General features: G+C 45.6%; 1 long non-coding RNA gene across 1 annotated transcript in view; it reads right to left on the minus strand.

Moving 5' to 3' along the window:
* The window catches only part of LOC144141752 (uncharacterized), a 71,768-nt gene that overhangs the window by 23,588 nt on the left and 32,050 nt on the right, over positions 1-16,130 (minus strand). Inside the window, exon 5 of the long non-coding RNA XR_013316690.1 lies at positions 446-523. This is a non-coding gene — a long non-coding RNA (uncharacterized LOC144141752). The remainder of the gene's footprint in view (positions 1-445; positions 524-16,130) is intronic.

Raw genomic sequence — 16,130 nt, forward strand, 5'->3', positions numbered from 1 at the left:
CGACCGCATCTCAGCTGTCCTCCGGCGGCCGTACTTCGGCCGTACACGGGTGGCTTTGGAATGGCCGGAGCCCTACGGCTGGAATCTGGCCGCATGACCGTAAGCCGGTCGACTGGCCGACGGACACTGGCCGTTGGACAGCCATGGGAGTACGGCCGTATACGGCCAAAAGGCCCACATTTGGACATGGGCCGAACATGGCTGCCGGAAAACGGCCGGACAGAAAATAACCGGCCAAAGTACACCGGCCTGCTTTAGGCCGAACAGTCCTGTGCTGCCTGGGATGGCACTATTGTTGCTCCTGTATTTCTGTTTTATGATTAAACATCAAAGTTCGATATAGAAGTAGCACTGATACGTTTCATTGAAAAATGAACGCCGAACAGCTGAAGGGAACACAGAGCTTCTAAGTATGATAATTCTAAAAGAAATGGCAAAATCTTACCGTCATTAAGGTTTTTCTCTAGAGTGGATTTGTCGTACGTATGCGACGATGAAACGGTTGTGTTAATTTTTAACCATACTGGAACCGAAAAATACATGTAAATTTTTTTGACAAACTGTACAGCCATAGGAAAAAGTTGGCGCAACCAAACTTTTGGTCAAACATAATAATCACGCTGATATGTGTCTAATATTTCTATTACTATTACGCAAAAAAATCTTTTGCAGGTTTCTGCAATTGGCTGCTTGAAGACCTTCATACTCGTAGGGAGGACTCTTCGTAATAATATTGGCAACAAAAAGAGTTCACTTCTTATTTGCACATTAAAATGGGACCACAATAGGGGGTCTAATGGACTAGCAAGGGACCCCCGGGGTGTTTTTCCTACATTTCATTAAATGTTAAACAATTCCTTAACAATATGACGTACCAATGGTGGATAAAATCATTGACTTCTTTGCATAAAAAGGAGTGAACGTATTGATCTCGTTTGTTCATTTTATCTCGTTACGCCAGACAGGACACAATGTCTCCTTTTTGTATTTTTGTGTTCTCTCATGGTCCCTAGCGGGCTTCGTTCTTCCGCAAGAGTTTACATGTAGACCCCGTACCAGCAATGACGTAAGGACAATGCGAAATGGCCATCGTTAGCAAGTAGATAACAGAAAAAAAAATTAGAAAGCAGGAGGCATAACGGAGTCGGCGTACTGTGACGAAATGGATTAGCACGCCGAGCCATGCCCCAGACCTTCCCCTCGAACAAAATTCCGAAGCGGTTGTGAGGGTTGATATCACGCAACCTCATTCTTCTCCGCTGATATACCACTCCTTCGCTTGCTACAGGGTGCTCGCCCGGCACAGTAGTCTATTCTCCTTGGTCGCTCTCTTTCCATTCACATTGCGCGCACAGGTTTCTGAAGGTTGAGAGGCTTTGCAGACGAGAACAGATCATTAAAATAACAAATACATCGAAATGCCCGTATTTTATATAGTCATTGCAAAAGAGTTAATTTCCTATTGCAGAATGGACATGTAACTTCTCATCGTATTACCAATACCCCTACGTTTTGTATTTTATCTTTTGGGTACTATGCTAAGCGGAAACCCGTATTCGCAAGACCAAGCAGAGATCCGGTTTCAAGCGGACATATTTTGGTAGTGGCATACTACTAATTCGCTAACTAGCATGGTCGTTAGAGGCTACGTTAGGCGGCATGATGGCCTCTCTGGGTTTTATTCTGCAGCCGTCCATAGTCCCTGCAATGTGACTCTGAACAAAGCCTGCTGGCGCGTGTATGTATAACCAGCCCTGCAGGCAAACAGGGGCGAACACCGGTAATGTGCGGGTGCTTGCACGAGTGGGAAACGGGCCAAACCGGTGCTTCAGGGGGAAATCGAAAAGGATTCAAACCCGACCATTGGGGAAAAAGCCAAAGGCTTGAACTTTGTTTCCATAACATTAAAAAAAGGCAGCACGAATTCTTTGATTCCACGCCCAAACGTGGTTTGCAGTGAAGCATGTTTTGTAACACACGCATTGTGCATTTCGTTACAATATCGTTACTCGCGCAATATTTTTGGCATGAAGTGGCGCCGTTGAGTCGAGCACCACGCAGACTAGTGCATAGCGCTACTTGAGGGTAACTTTCAAATAATAAACATACAGCTAGTTGCTTTCAGCACTTCACCAAGTGCAAATGAAAAGGTTCTTGCGCTGTTGCACTAAAAAATAAAAAATAAAACAGTTACACTCAATGTGAAAGCTGTCGGAAGTGCACAGCAGTAATTGGCCATAATGGGCTGCAGCGCCGTTGTCTGCTCACTGGTGCCACCCTATGCATTTCAAATTTCCTGCCTTCGCAGTGCTCCCGCACCTTTCTTTGAAACTGCACCAGCCGTAGTTCTGTTCTTGTTGTAAGTTATTATAGCTTTAATTTTCTATGCTGGATCTGCTACGCGTTATAACGAACGCGCCCTTTTATTCTTGCGCGGCTGCAGCCTACTGCGCCATTTCGAACGTGACATTTTTTTTCTTTCGCGGCTGGAGCCTTTGTGCGTCACTGTGAACAAACCATTTCCTTTTTGTATGGCCGCTTTTTTGTACTATTGCAAAAACGAACCAACCGAGCGTTGCTAAATGAATGAACAGGGAAATGCCGGTTATACACGCAGATTTTGCGCGAGATGTACCAGTACTTTTTTTTGCGCTAAACAACGGGGAGATGTATGACAAGCGTCAACACTTCACGAGGTTTTGTGGTTACGACTATTTAAACCGCGTGGTTTTCGAAGCCTCAGCGTCACCCCCTGACAACGCTACATCAGGTTCTACTTGGGTCAGTTTTCTCGATGCGCCACTTGATTCCGGCAGTCGCATCGGACTGTAGCGAGCTACGGCGACAAGGCGAGCCCATAAAGTGCTCTGCACCTAAAATGAGTACACTGTACCTCCACGGATGCTCTGTGGCTGGGTCTGTGTGGTTCTGAGCCCAAGGACACGGGTATAAAATGGCGTGACACGTTAATGTAATGGAGTGAAGACAATTACCTCCAATTTCGTATTGCGCAACACGTCGTAATATCATCACCTACCCATGCTTCCTAAACCAGAGATAATTCTATGTAGTGTTTAAGGACCGTATCCTCTAGTTGGACTGATTTGCTCAACAATACTACGGCAAAAATCAGAAAACTCAGTGTTCACTTCTAAGAAACGTCTTTTACTACACACGTAACCTGTGTTGGGTGGTTAGCTTCATTGCATTTTAGTACCATAAGTAAATACTTGCGAATAGCCACCTTATATTAAATACAAGCATTTCTTCCATCAGTTTAGCTCTTCCGAAGCTTCCCCCTGATGACACCTACTTTAAACGATCATGTATGTTAATTTTATGTACAACGTACTGCTGTCTTGAAAAGATTTAGCAGGAGAGGCACAAAAATATGATGGCAAACACACTTAAGCTTAATTAATGATAGTGACAAAAGGCGTACGCAAAATACAAGAAAGTTAATTAATCATGTAGAGATGTAATGAGCACTTTGAGCAAAGGTTAACACGACCTTCAGAACAACGCAGAATGGGTCAAACACCCTAATACACATCCACATTATACCGTAAACAATGCAGGCATAACAAAAAACAAGAACCTACAGTACAGAAAATATGACACGTTTAAAATGACAACAGGACTGAGGCGTGAAGACCGCTTTAAGTAGTGAATTCCACTCCGATACTGAACACAGAAAAAAACAAATTCTCTGAACACGTTTGCGTGGGCTGGATACGGAAGCAAATTTTGCGTGTGGCGATATCTTGTGGGGCGTGATTGAAGCGATTGATTGTATACCGATGCATTTATCTTTGTGGAACCAGTATAAAGAGCAAAGAACATCTTAAGGCGATGAACTTTTCGTCGATCGTCCAGGGTTGAAATGTTGTTTTCCATTATTAGAGACGTTGGTGTGCCAGTCGTCTTTTATATGTTAAAATTGCACCATATAGCGCGTCTGTGCACCGTATCAAGCCTCTTAAGGAAGGGGTCCCACACAACTGAAGCGTATTCCAGCTTACGAGGTATTATCATTTTGAAGGCCAGTAAGTTAACACGCATAGGTTAAGATGCCGTAGAAAGCCTAACTTGCGCGGGGCGGATGCGAGATTCTTTCTATATGCTTCGAGTACCACAGAAAAGTGGAGTTATCGATAGGTACTTGTACTGGCTTTTTTCTACCGCTTGTGTACCATTTATGGAATATGAAATTTGAAAGGCCTGTTTTTTATTCGTTACAGGAAGTAGAAGTAGTTTCTCGGCATTTGAGCTCATACTCCAGGACCACTGACCAATTCCTGTCAAACTGCTGCTTAACAAACATTAGTCGTCTGTGCCCGTGATTTCTCTCAAAATACCGCAGTTTTCTGCAAACATTTTTATAAAAACTCTCCAGTTAATAGGAGATGTTGCGTCATTGATGTGAAATAAAAAAAGAATCGTGCCCAAAACACTGCGTTGTAGAACGCTAGATGTTGAAGCAAGTCTTTCAGATGCGCACACGTCGATTTCTACCAACTGTGTTCTGATTATTAAATATGATTTGATCCAGTTAATTTGAAACGCAGGAAGCATGAAAGAAGAAAGCTTAGTGACGAGTTTTTTACGGGGTACGTGATTGATCGCTCTACTAAAGTCAAGAAAAACTTAACCTATTTTGCTGGATAAATTTAAAGCTTTTACGATTTCATGAGTGGTTGTAACAAGTTGAGTAGTGGTAGAAAGGCCTCTGCGGAACCTATGTTCTAACTCAGAAAAGGCGCTGTTTGTTTACGGAAATTTGTTAATAAAAGAGTGGATGATGTGCTACAGAATTTTGAAGCAGATAGATGTAAGAGAGATGGATCGATAATGTTCTATATTTAAGCTGTTTTCTTTTTATAAAAACTGCCCCAATAAGGAATAGGCGCCAATTATCAGGCAAGACTGAGTGGCGCAAGAATAAATAAAACATGGCGGTCAAAATGTACAATATCGGCTCGTCATAACGGCGCAAAAAAGCATTTGCAATTAGGCCTGGCCCTTTTGATGAATTTAAATTTAAATCCCGCAGAACTGCAAGAACGCCTTCGCAAGATATGAAGTCCTCTTGAATATCAGTCTGATTGGTAAACAACCTGCTGTTTTCAGTGTGGGGAGCGAGGACCAAATGAAAATACTCCTTCCCTGCAGTTGCACTGGCCTTCAGTTGAGTGGTAAGGACATTGTTTTGTTCAATTTGCTGTAGGCATTTTTTACTGCTGCCGAGATAACGCCAAAACGTTTGTGGTTGTGTTTTTATGAAATCTGGCAATGTGGTAAAAAAATATTTCTGTGGGGCTGAAGATAAACCGGCTGAAAGCTGTTCTTTAGGACTCTGGATGAGTTCATCTCTGGGTGGTTTTGCTTTTTTGCCCATTTCTGTTTTCGCTTTAAATGAATATTCTTCTGTACTCAGGGACTAGCTCGGTTTGATTTCATTCTTTTAATAATAACAGACATACGAATACATACGAGGACAATCCTCATAGATTAAACCCGTTGTGAGAGGAAATTTTCACACGTTATCGGCCAACGCCCGAAGCCCGTCTAAGATTGACTGGTCGTCAGCACGGGCACAATTATTGAAAACGTTTGCCTTAGATTTGCATTTTTGGCACAGTTGCTAACGGAACAGGTTAGAAAAACGACCTTGCAATCCCATATACCCTCTTCTATGTATACATCACGCTGTAATGGCCTTGGTGATGAAAACTAGATCCAGGATTGTGCCACCATCACCTGAGGGGCGGTTGACCTCCTGTACTGCTTGCTCCAAGTAGCACGTTATCATTACGTGAAAAAGTGTAGTATACGGTGTTTGGAACAAGTGATCACTAGTAGAGTTTATTGGTGGCGTATTAAGGTCGCCCGGCATAATAATCTTGGCGAGGTTGGTTGCTGCCATATAATCTAAAAGCATCGTTAAAAACTCAGGAGGAGAAGAAAGTGGCCTGTATGGTGCGAAGAGTTTAAACGCATGGCCCCAGCAAGTTACTTTCAAAAATTTACACCATCTTCCCGCGAGGGGAATTATGGGGTAGATGCAACGCATCGGGGGTTGCCGTTGCATTTCTGTTATGTTAGCGATGCCAGCGTGTGGATTGCTGTTGTTGTGTATCCTATTTACGCAGCATGTTCACCCCCGATGCGTCGCATCTACCCCATGGTTCCCCTCGCGGGAAGATGGTGGAAATTTTTAACCGAGCGCAAGTTGCGCGCTAACCCACAGCTGGCACGACGACGGAAGCGAGCGCAGCCGAGCGCAAGCTGCGCGCTCACCACGCTGACGCACAGATCGCGCTGCGGTGAGAGCGGCGGAGCGCGCAGCTGCCGCGGCGAGGAGAATGGGGGAGGGATGCGGACTACGCCGCGACAACGACGCGGGACAAGGCGAGTTAAAAAGATGCGTTGCCTCTAAAAGAGGATTTCGTGAGCGTTAATCTGTGGCAGCAGAGCGACTGAAAACGATCTTTTTATGTGACAGCAACTCCTCTTCCCTGAGAAGAGCGGTCGTGTTGGAATATTTGGTGCGAGTAAGGTACAATACAAACGTCGCTTATACCATTGTGTAAAGATGGTTCGCTTATGGCCGTCAGAGGGGGATCATAATTGTAAAGGAGTCTTTCTTACAAACCAGTTTTGTTGGCTATGGTTCTGGAATTAAACTTTGGGATGCTTAGCTATTTTGGTACCGCAAGCGTCCGTCCCGTCAAGGCTCCCCATGGGCGACTTTGTTATTAGATGCAGTGTTCGCAGTACCCGTGAAAGGTTCAGGAGGAGTTACATCAGTACTCATCGCAATGCGTAGTTACCTAGTTTCATCCCGGGTATAAGTTACACCATCGACCTTCAGTTTGTTATAGATAAGCGAAACGCTTTTGTCGTTTTTCTTGTCTGCTTTCACGGATTGCCATAACAGTTTGCGCTTCAGTATTGTGGATTGCCTGAGGTCATTTTGGATATGTAAATTTGTGCCTTTGAGCTTCCGGGTAGCTTCTTTCCATTGAATCTCCTGGAAATAAAAGATAACTGGTCTATTTCCGACACGTTTCCCGAGGCGATGAATTCTTCCAACAGACTTGCTTGGTTTCTAAATACTCCATCAATGACTAGCGCGCACAACATTTCATCCCTTTTATCAGCCTGGTCCTAATATCATAGACAACGCAGGATCATCGACCAAGGTCTTCAAGGTACGTTGTTTTGTTGGTTTGTTGCTCAATTACATTCTCAACACCCGCCGCGTGGCTGAGTGGCTAAGGCGTTGAGCTGCATAGCACAAGGTTGCGGGGTCGATTCCCGGCCCCGGCAGCCGCTTTTCTCATGGACGCGAAATGCAAACAACACCCGTGTGTACGAGATTTCGGCGCAAGGTAAAGATCCCCAGGTGGTCAAAATTAATTCGGAGCCCTCCGAAACGCTACAATCAATCAATTACATTCCCAAGAGAAAGTACTCTAGCCTGTACGTCCACAATTTTCGATGCGTTTTCACGCATATAGAGTAACCCCTAATCCAGTTCGGTCCAACGGTGATTCAACAATATAACAGTATTTTTGGTGGCTGTCAGCCTACTTCGGGTATGGGAAAGATGTTTAAAATTGATGACTGACCCTTCATTAGTTCTTCGAACATTTCTTCGATTGTTGGGCCCTGATTTTTGCCTACGTCACCGCAGACAACGAGTTTACAGGCTTACAAACAACCGTACGCAATGAAAACACTTGTCCGTGGACACGGCAAACGACCAGTCTATGATTATTGCTGCGAACTGTAAAATAAGTTGAAATAACATGGGCAGTGAACGAAAATTTGATGTTCATCGGCAAGCGACATACCAGCCGATTTGCCTTGCGCACTGGAGAAGAAGTACTCTGGGCGATTCTTTATAGCCTTCAGTGGTTTTGTCCCTGTCGAGAGTAGGTCAAGAGGTTCAACAAGATGTAGAACCGTTGGCGTCCCGCTCTGATAGAATACGCTGTCATATCTTGTGTCATCCATAGGAAACGCTTGACCCCTGCTTGTTGGGATGACTAGCAGGAAAGCCTGGGCAGTGAGCGAGAGTTTGTTGGTTATCGGCATTCTCCCTGCAACTTCGCCGTGCCCTAAACACACCGTGCGTCGCCTTTCCGCAAATGTGACAAACACACACCCGTTTTGACGCAAACAAGAATTCAAGCTGTAAAACATATATTGTGACAAGGCGGTAGTGATCGCTGTGCGTGAATAATATCTGGCTTTGATTGAGCCACTGATCCTTGCTACCTGTTTTAGAGGAGAAACCTTTTTTTGGGTGACTAAATGCACATTTTTGATGTATTGGAATGTCTGTCGCTCTAATCGCGAACGTTTTACTGGTCAGCGCACTGACCAGTCGAAAATGGACCGCGATCACCGTTCCCACAATCTTTATGACCATTGTCATCATAATGAGCAGCATCACTACTGCCCACACAATCCTCTTTGTCCTGTTTAGTCAAGACGGTAGTCTTTCTTGGGCTAGATAAACACGGAAATTTTGGTCTGTCGGTTGGTCTGTTTGTGCAAAAAGATAATTAGTTGCAAACCACATATCAAGGCGCTACAACTTGTGATAAAACCGCTGTCCTAACAACAGAAAAAAAACCTAATCAGCTTCCAAGAGCAGCAGGGATTTAAAACTGTGCACAACAGATGTCTGTGGTGATCAAACAAGCAACTAGAAAATCAATCCACAGAAAGTTCACAGGTGTCCACAGAGAGAGTTCAGAAACTAGGTCAAACTCAAGACGATAAAATAAATATTCTCAATATGTTGTCACTGACTACTATGAAGCACTTCGACCAGAGTGACAGGAAGGCTTCTTCGCCTAGAGCTGCAAACTCATTTTCTTAACTGAGAAGGATCTTGACAGAATTAAGAGCAGCCCGTAGCGACCAAGTGCAAACACACTCGGCACCACAATTTCGCCACAATTCAAAAGCACCAGCACACATCACAAAGTTCACCAACAAGTCATTTGAACTTGTGCTAATTCAAAGTGTGAGACCGAAGAACCTGCTTGACCCAGTCGAAAGCTTTGCTACTACACGACACTAGAACATGGCATTTTTCAATGTTTCAGTGTGCCCGGGAAGTGGGAACCGTGAGGAACGCACAACGCGTAATCCCGCCAGATGGTCACACGTCGGGATAACTTGCCAGTCATGCAGACACATAAAATCACAATCATCAGTGAAAATCTCCGCTGCAGTCACCTGATGCCGAGGTAGGCCGCGTAATCATGTTATCTCATGATTGTCTAACTCTTTTATAGCCAATGTTTCTCACAATTCGCTCACGGTACCTTCCCTAAACATTAGGTTTGGCAAGGCAAAGTGAACGTTTCTCAGTGTTCTTGAAAACTTAGGCATAAAACATCGGTTACTGCTCGGCATATGGACCGGGAATACGTTCGTCAGAAAACATTTAGCAGGAAGTTCACAGAAAGCACTGGAGCAAAGCCCTCCCTTGCTGCTGGAGTCTACAAGGCTAAACACTGCGCGTATGGCTAGCACGGCACACATAATTTGCATGCAAGGCAGAATGAAACCACCAATGAACCTGGACAGTCTCCATAGCGCCCGCGACACTGTTTTAGCCTTGCCCTCCCATACGCCCAACCGAAAGTTTGTTGAGAGCTGTCGGATGAATTAATGGTGCAGTTTCGCGGCGCGAGCTACATAAAATGCGCCGCCGAAAAGGACGACTTAACTGTGTAGTTTCCGTCTTCGAGGGAAAATGTTCACTCTGCTGTCAGTGCAAGACGATGCTTTGCTGTTTCGAGGAGACGCTTCCGCGTACTAAGCCCCACTTTACCCGAGGAATAGAAAATCACAAGAAGTACTCGAACACCCACAAGCAATTTTGCGTCGCCTGTTAGGCCAAAAGAAAACGTGCCAAAGCACACCGCCATACTTTTGCGCCAGTTCAGTCGTGCTCCAGGCAGCTAGCTCACCGTACTCATTGAACAGACGCATAAAGGCGTGATATATATCCACATCCCGGATGAACAGGGACTCATCGGTGCGCATACGTAGACACCTGACTTGTTCAAAAAATAAAAATAATACAGTACCTTTATTTTTAAAGGCATCTTTGAAATGTCACTGAAGTGCTACTAGCTGGTCAATTCTGCATCGACCTGAACGAAATCAGCCTGACAGCTGTTCAGGACAACATTATACTTAATGGAATTTGTCAGTCTTCCATTTGTGATTTTGTTAATACCTTACTTAGACAACTGCAGAGAGCAATTAGCCTGTTTCTTATTGGAAGCGAACCATCTTCCCCGTCCTTTAGTATACCCACTAAAATTGCTTCTTTCCAAGAAGTAGGGAAGCTTCCTGCAGCCAAATTTTGTTTTAAACACAGAGGAGTGTATCTATGGGGTCCGGGTGAAGATTATGGATCGTGTACGTAATGTTGTCTCGCCCCGGTGAAGAATTCCTACGCGCGCTGAGGGCAAACAACAGCTTCTGCATCGTGAATTCAGATTTGTATCCCTCCTGCTATTTGTTGTCTCGAATCGTTTTCTGTTCTACAGATTGCTTATATTGAATGAATGTCTTTGGATAGTGCGCAGAGCTCTACATTAATTTCCTTGGTCGAGAAGCGGTATCACACACGAAAGAGTGCCAGACTTAGTAGCATAAACCAAAAACACGCCTTGTGTATTCTATGCTTTGAACTTGCTGATTCCATTTCATGTTGTGCGCACATTTGTGGGCGAATTTAGAAGAGTTTTTAAAGACCGCCAGCTGTTTATTCCAGCCTGCGGGCGGATGTGCCCCCCATGCCTTTCACCGCTTGAAGGGATGATGTTTTCGGCTTTGGATATCTGCGCAGGACCCCCCCACGCCTTTTTCCGATTTTTGCGTGCAAGCCTATATTGTTGATCCCACCAAGGCCTCCGAAGATTGCAATTACCACTCGAGGTCTACGAAATGGCGTTTCATGCAGACCCAAAGAAATACATCATGGAAAAAACTACAAACTACAACATTTATCTACGCTAAGTGCATGACTGTGTCGTAGGAGAGTTTTGTTTTTCTCTAAACATTCTTCAATGACACCAGATTCTCATAACATTTTCACAACCAGATTCTCACAACCACAAATCTAGCTCAGCCATCTGCGCGCACAGGTATACAGGCAAAAAGCATCCTAAACACTCTCAAATAATAAGTCGCCCATCCTCCGATAATTATGCAGCTTTACATGCTACGTACGATGTATTGTGTAGTTCTTAGAGACTGATTAGCTTTTTATAATATTTAACTTCCGTGTAAATACGCTATATTAGTTCACAAAGCCCAAAGCCCCGCAAATACTCACTGCACTGAATTGCAATGAACGGTGGTGTTTGAATGTATTACCGTTGGTTTTTGTCGGACTTGCATGCTTAAGATTTCTGAGCCTGCCTTAAAAACCACGGCAACAAATCTATCGTGACATGCATACCAATCAGAAACAATATTAATATTGCATTTATGCGACAGATGATTAGGAAAGTTGCCACTCTTTCAAATAATGTAGGGTGAGGACGCGAAGGGCTTTGCAAGGACACCGGGTGTAAATATGCATCGACAAATCTAAAGTAAAATCAAAATAGGGACGCGAAACCGCAGCAGAGAGTGCCAGAACCGACTAAGCTTCGCTCGTCTAATTCCTGCTTAAACTTGTTACTTGGCTCCTCATAATATTAAGTTAACCACAATAAATTTGTTGGTTATTGTCTTGTGGCTGTCATTTTAAAGATGGCTGCTCGACTCAATTTGACTGCAAGCTGCGAGAACGCGCGTTACCGCGCTTCCACCAAGCTGCCGCGGAATAGTTGAAGCATAGGTGGCGAGCGCCGCGGTGCGGCGGAAGACGCGGTCCCGCCCCCTTTTCAACTTACGCTGTCCGGCCGAGTGGGACGGCCGAAGCAAAGCGCGCGCGAGGTGATCGCGGAGGCCATGCTTAAGGCATCCTTATAACAACATTAAAAAAATCGCGCCAATCCACCCCGTGAATGCGGTTGGAAAGCAAAGCTGTAAACGGCACCCATAACGATTACCCATGCGACCTCATTTAAACTCACTCACATCACACTAAAAATAGCAAAACCAGAGAGAAGTGAAATCCCTTAACCACACGATTTATTACTTCAAAGAGATATTCTTGTTAAGGTTCAATCAATGCATGATACAAGAAAGGTGTTTGGTTTAGTTGTATTGGTAAAGCACAAGAGTGGGAACTTTTTTTATAAAATTAAAGTAAGCTCCAACGAGGTGTTAGACCATCTGTCTTCTCCGTGTCTGCGCCGCGGACGCAGGCGACGAGATTTGCGGCAGCGACGGAGGAGGAAGAAGAGATACTTCTGTTCAGATTTCTGAACGGCCAAGAGTGCAGCCCTGGGGAGTGATTCCTTCTTCTGTTGGGCCCATATGCAGTCCGCGTGGCCTGTGCTCTGTCCACCCGCTGAGGCTCGGTAGGTAGAAAGGGACTGGACAGCAGCATCTCCCATTGCTTTTGTTGGGTAGTTGACGGAAAGAGAGGAGGGTTCTCAGGGCTAAAGGCTTACACCCCGATTACGGGGCGGAGTGTTCCTACTTCTGAGCAAAGTTTACATACAGCGTCGTAGCGATTCGGATACATTAAGTAAAGATGCGTAGACTATGGGAAGGAGCCCGGAATGTATGAGCCGTAGGGTAGTTTTTTTAAATGCAGAGCATTTCAGTAACTCACGATGTCATCCGCGTTGTCCCGTCGTAGTCCGCACCGTCGTTGCCCGCACCCCCCCCCCCTACACTATATAAAAGAAAATACTATCCGGCGCCTGGTTTCGACCCCTCGACCCTGCGGGCGGAACGCAATGTACACGGTGCTCTACCCACTGCGCCACAAAGCCGACACAGAATGGGACGCTACGAACGCACCTTATATCGTTGACTCAATCAAATTACTGCTGACGAGCGCTCCCTCGTCAGCAGTTGCCACAAGTGTGACAACATTACGTAACGCAAACTACTTAACGTCGTGCGCCCACGGAAATGCTCTGCATTTGATCGTGCCCCTCGCGAGGGGGACGTTCCACTGCGTCGCCATGCGCTTTAGTTTCAGTTCTTTCCTTGCTGGGGTGCCGACGAGCGGCGCCACCTCCTCGCACTTCGCCACGGGAGGATCCGCGGCGGGGGCGAGAAATGGCGCTGGCGTCTCCACGGCCGCGTCTGCGGCGACCGCGGGCACCGGCGCCGGCGCGGGGTCATCGCCCTTCTTTAAAAGTTTAGTTCGCAGGCCACGCAGGAACTTTCTCTCTTCGCTCGATCGGTTACAACGCCGTCGCCATCGCCACCACCAAACTACAGTAGTGGCCATGAAAGCGCTGGCGCACTAAACTGCATAGAAAGGTGGCTATGCATGTACACAGCGCCCAGTTTCTTTCAGATCTAGATGTGCCGATTTATAAAAACACATTACTCATGGATAGACTTTCTCGTGAGGGATTCGTCTGACTGACGCTTTGACATTGATTGCAGCGGCTTTGATTTTGTCGCTTCGCCTAGGAATTTCGTACGCAAAAACGCTTCGCATTTCAACCATCGTCAGAGTTAGACGGAGCGGTTTCAACCTTTCAAAATCACCTTTGGATGACAATCCCTTGAACAATTTTTTACACCACTTTGCATCTTTCTTTTCTTCTTTGGAAAGGTCAGGGTAAGACGAAGGTACGGTCTGTCTCAGAAGGTGATAATGCAGGGTTATCTCCCTGAAAGTGACAAGCGGGTGACTGTCCTAGTGCACCTCCATAGCACGGGAGGTAAAAGCGCAAGCTTGTTGGGTGGGCGTTTTTTTTGCCCTCCATTGAAGCGTGAGGGGGTGTCCAGATGAACTAAACGGAACCGTTTGGTAAGTGGTTTTTTAGCACGCGCAGTGCAGGTCAGGAGACCCAACCTTACTGGTAATTCCAGTTGGCTTGCTGGGAATCGATGACTACCCTCCGAACCCCTGGTTGAGCGACAGCCAAGGTGATGGCTGCCTCTTCTGCTGCCGTAATTTCTTGGTTCCTAAGCGAGGTACACGCAAGGAGGTTGGATCTTGAGGTAGCCACGATGATGGCGTGTTGCTGCCCTCGATGTTTGGAGGCGTCTGTGTAGATAACTGCATGATCCGCACCGAGGGTGGTGTTTAGCGCTTGAGCCCATGCTTTTTGGTGACCCTCGTCATGTGAGGGGTTCATATTTCTAAGCAAAGCGAGCATCTCTAGTTTTAGTCGCCAAGAGTGGGAGTACGTCAAGCGGAGTGACATTTTGGCCTGCCCAGCCAATTTAGTGAAGCATGTGGTTACCCACCGCAGTTCTGAGTCGGACCTTCTAGTTAGAAAGACGGCCTTCAATCAGCTGTTCCACCGTGTTATGGAGCCCCGTGCTAAGCCGCCTCTGTGTGGGCGCACTCACGACAAGACCAATGGCCTGCTCGACCGCCTTTCTAATCATTATATAAAGCATCTCTCTGTCTTCCTTGTCAAGAAGAAGGCAGGGGGTCGACGTAAGTAACTCTCGAGAGGACAAACGCTTCAATTAATCAAAGGGTACTGGATTCCTTTAGGCCTCGCTTCTTGGTGGCAACTCGCCTGGTGATGTGTGTGATTTGATTAATGCTGTTTTTGAGGCGCTGCAAGGAGACGTCACTCTTGGTGTTAGCCTCGAGATGTAGATCCCGGATCTTGATGGTGGGACTTGAGTGATGGCCTGGCCATCAAGGAGTAGTTGAATGTATTCCTTGGTTTGGCGTGAGGGCGGAAGACAAGGAGCTGTGATCGTTTACGTGAACACCAGATGCCACAGGCTTTAGCACATTGGCGTACTAGAAGGGAGATGCCATGAATTGCTGTGAGCTTCCTTTTATTTTTGTAACTCTTAGCACATGAGCAAGGTGCGAACAGGGCCGCTAGACGGGCGTGAGTGGTCGCGTGACGCTTTCACGTGACATTCAGTGAGAACGCAGGGGGTAAACCCGTAGATGTGCTTGGCGAGTACACCACCTGTCTTCCCAGTCTTCGCGTGGGGTCATAGCTAAATCGGTAAGACAACGGGCTCCCGCTTTATTAGTCTATTACTTCCATTTTCGATTCCAGGTGGTGCCAGTGAATTCTTTAGTTTGTTCGCTGGAGTTTTCTGGTGACACCAACCGTCGCGAAAGAACCTTTTGGGGGGGGGGGGGGGGTAGAGGTAAAAAGCTTTGCTTAAAAAAAACCCGCCCACCTCTTGCATGCCAAATTAGTTGCCACAAATAAAATTTGGGCGAGGGCATAGATAACGAATATAATAGAGAAAAGGAGAGAATCGCGCACGCACACAATATCTGCATGCGCCTCTGCAGCGGAGCTACGTTTAACAGCACTTTGAAGACAGAAAAAGAAGAGCAAGAGGGCTTTCTTAACAATCTGTTAGCAGATAGCTTCCAAATCATTCTGTTTTTGATGATACGTGTATCCTACGTTCCTTTTATATGATTTCGATTCGTTTCATTTTATTTAGTTTATTTCACCATCAAGACCAAATGCGTTCCCGTGGAGTGGGTTACAAAACAAACCGACGCAGAAAAAAGTTAGTGTGATAAAGGCCTATGCAGGTCCTCAAGTTGCGGTACTCACTAAAATTGTGCGAACCAGAGTAGGGTTTTTGATGGAGACGATTGGTCAACGAAGGTGGTTCCAGTCATATGCTATTAGGGATGAAAGACTGAGAACAAGATTTTGTTCCACAGGAAATGATTGCAATGCTATATCGGAGATAAATGTGGGAAGGGACATATGGAGACACAGAAACCAAAATGGAATAGAAGAAGAGATTACGATAACATATTCTTAACGTAAACAAAGTCGAAAATATTGAGTACACTGGGCTGACCGGGGCAAGTGAAAGTATTTTTTAACATTGTTACATTAGGTGCTCCATTGTAATTGCCTGTAAAATCCGTGAAGCGTTTTTTTGATCCAGTTCGAGAGATGTGATTAAACTTTGAGTTCCATGATTCTATACTGATGCAGCCTGTTTGCGTTTAGACCTTACCAAAGTTCTGTACAAAAGTGTGTTACCGAAAA

This window comes from Haemaphysalis longicornis, unplaced genomic scaffold (genome assembly GCF_048455015.1).
Source record: "Haemaphysalis longicornis isolate Haplotype H1 unplaced genomic scaffold, Haemaphysalis longicornis Haplotype H1 scaffold_6, whole genome shotgun sequence".
NCBI lineage: Eukaryota > Metazoa > Arthropoda > Arachnida > Ixodida > Ixodidae > Haemaphysalis > Haemaphysalis longicornis.